Source organism: Notolepis coatsorum (assembly GCF_963971535.1).
Source record: "Notolepis coatsorum genome assembly, chromosome: 15".
Classification (NCBI taxonomy): domain Eukaryota; kingdom Metazoa; phylum Chordata; class Actinopteri; order Aulopiformes; family Paralepididae; genus Notolepis; species Notolepis coatsorum.
In genome coordinates this window covers 15,549,894-15,553,013 of record NC_140179.1, presented here as the reverse complement: position 1 = coordinate 15,553,013, position 3,120 = coordinate 15,549,894, and the positions used below count along the sequence as shown (strand labels likewise).

Genomic DNA, 3,120 nt, shown 5'->3' with positions numbered 1-3,120 from the left:
GGTACCCTATATACCACTGACTACTACCATAGTGTATTTATACATGTATAGCATAATACTGTACATACAGTACATCAGTTTAGCATATATTACTCAGTAGCTTGTTATATAAACATCGAACAAAAAGTTTGGTAGATCATTTCTCTGTTGTAACCATGCTTCTTGGCAATACATTGTATACCGTTGGAATGCCTGTTTATTTCCCTTTTAAAAGGTGCCCCATTTGTAAAGGAACCTGCATTGGTTGATTGATTGATTGATTGAAAAGTTTATTAACAGATTGCAGAATGGGTACAGACACAGTACAGTACAGCTCAATACATACAATTGTTAAGAGGATGCAGACCTGAGAAAGACTTTCGTCTTGTTTCCATCAGGGTCCTCCATTTTCAATTCATCATATGACACACACGACATACAGATAGACAGTTCTGCTACATCTATACATTTATGACATACCAGATTTTCAAATACAGTACTGTTTGTGATACTAAAAAAAATCCAGAAAAAGAGTGTATATACATTTGACATAGAAACTGTGCATTGGAGGAGGTTGGGCAGGTGGGGTGGGGCTGTACATTGGAGGTGGGGGGGGGGGGGGGGGGGGGGTTGGGTAGGGGGGGGGGGGGGGCACTGTACATTGGAATACTGACAAAGCCATGCTTGGTCTTTATTGTACAACTGGGTTAGGACATTTGTAGGGGCCAGTTTCGAATTGCAGTCTCCCGTAGGTGTTCTTTGAGAGTGATTTTGAAAGTGGGTAGTGATTCACATTCCTTTACAGCTTTGGGTAGGGCGTTCCACATTGATGTGGCATAATTGCGAAACGTGTTTAGTCCTTGTTTGAGCCGAATCTGGGTTTTACATGATTTGTGGAGCTCCGAGCTCTGGTGTTGTGATCGTGGTATTCACTGACCTTTGGGAAGTATTTTGACATGTACATGGGTACCTTGGTCGTGTAGTGTATCTTGTAGACCAGGCCCATTGCAAGTTGCTGTACTCTGTCGTCTACTCTAAGCCATCCTAGGTTGGCAAAGTGTGCAGGGGTGAGGTGGGTTCTAGGAGTCAGGTCAAGCAGTAGTCTGACTAGTTTGTTTTGAGATGTTTGTAATTTGGTTTTTAGTGCCTTTGGGGTGCTTTGGTACCATGATGTGCAAGCATAGTCGTAGTACCCTTGAATGAGTGCTCCTGCCAGAGTCTTCAGGGTATTCTTGTTTACCAGAGAGGAGATCCGGTACAAGAATCTAGTTCGTTGGTTGACTTTTTTTATTACATTGGATGCCATTTTGTCACAGGAAAGATTAGCCTCTAGGATGGAACCCAGGTAGGTAATTTCATCTTTCCTTGTGACAATATTGTCACCCACTGTAACTGAGAAGCCGTCGGTCTTGCTGAGTTTGTTATTTGGTGGGATGATGAGCAGCACAGCTGAGTATGTGGGTTGCGCCCATGAACATTTTCCAACGGTATACAATGTAATGTATTGCCAAGAAGCATTGATACAACAGATAAATAATCATCTACCAAACACAAACTTTTTGTTCGATGTTTACATCACATGTAATCACTTGTACACTATTGTTAATGCACCTTAGTGTAACATTTACATGTTGTCATTCCGTTACATTTGCACTCTGGTTACCAAGTTATTTTCTTTGTACTGTATTTGTGTTGTATGATGACTGACTGATTGATTGATTGATTGAACACTTTATTAACAGATTGCAGAATGGGTACAGTACAGTACGGCTCAATACACACAATTGTTAAGGGGATGCAGACCAGAGAAAGACTTTCGTCTTGTTTACATCAGGGTCCCCCATTTTCAATTCATCAGACAGTACTGCTACATAATATGTTACATTTATGACATACCAGATCTACAAATACAGTACTGTTTGTGATACAAAAAAATAGTCTAAAAAAGAGAGTATATGACAATACATTTTAATCTAACGTCTAACAGTTACAAAACAATAGTACAAATCATTATGGCCGTATATTGATCTCAAAGAGCAACAGAATACACAACAACGTGCAGCTAGTTGCTGCTTAGCTTACCTTGTTGTTGTATAGCTGACGTTACGTGTTTGTTGTTGTATTTATTATATTCACTTCGCAGAGTGTTAATAATAATAATAATAATAATAGAATAGTATGATTATGTCCTTGGCGAGCCGGCCTCTCCCTCTTATAACGTTAATATGAAGAAACGTGAACACACTGGAACCTTCTAGTGAGCTGGTGGCGTGGGAGACATGAGGGCAGCCATGCTGAGTAGGGTCGAGCTGCAGCCTCGGAGCCTCGGTCCAGATTGGTACTTCCGCCCTGCCACAGGACTATTAGTCCTGTGACAGGGCTATGCGCTGATTGGCGGAAAGTACGGAAGTATCTCGAAGTACGTCTGACGTATCTCGAATTACGTCTGACGTTTCTCTACGTTAGCGAACATTAAACGTTGTATTCATAAAATAATATAAAATCAGCAGCATGGGGAGGGCCGGGGGGAGGGGAGGTACAGGTAGTAGAAGACATAGAGGTACAGGTCACATAATTATAGTACAGTGGAGAAGTAAAAATATAATAAAAAGGCAGTGTAAACAATATACAATATTATTAACTCTAATAATAACACGCCTCGCGGGCTCATTATAATACAAGAGCCGTGGGTCTGCATTGTATAGAGCGGATCCCCCGGCCGTATTCAAGCGCTGGAGCGCTTTGCGATGGATCAAACTGTATTAATATAGTAGTAATAATAGTAGTTATTAGAACCCACCTCACCCCTGCCCACTTTGCCAACCTAGGATGGCTTAGAGTAGACGACAGAGTACAGCAACTTGCAATGGGCCTGGTCTACAAGATACACTATACGACCGGGGTGCCCATGTACATGTCAAAATACTTCCCAAAGGTCAGTGAATACCACAACCACTACACCAGAGGAAGCTCAACAAATCATGTTAAACCCAGATTCGGCTCAAACAAGGGACTAAACACGTTTCGCAATTATGCCACAACAATGTGGAACGCCCTACCCAAAGCTGTAAAGGAATGTGAATCCCTGCCCACATTCAAAACCGCTCTTAAAGAGCACCTACGGGAGGCTGCAATTCGAAA

At 41.8% G+C, this 3,120-nt stretch overlaps 1 protein-coding gene across 1 annotated transcript in view; it reads right to left on the bottom strand.

Moving 5' to 3' along the window:
• Nucleotides 1–2,258, bottom strand: part of hspbp1 (HSPA (heat shock 70kDa) binding protein, cytoplasmic cochaperone 1) — a 29,078-nt gene extending 26,820 nt beyond the window's left edge. The window contains exon 1 of the mRNA XM_084330756.1: nucleotides 2,062–2,258. The gene's annotated coding sequence lies outside the window, so the exon portion shown is untranslated. The remainder of the gene's footprint in view (nucleotides 1–2,061) is intronic.
• Between the last annotated feature and the right edge of the window lie 862 nt (nucleotides 2,259–3,120).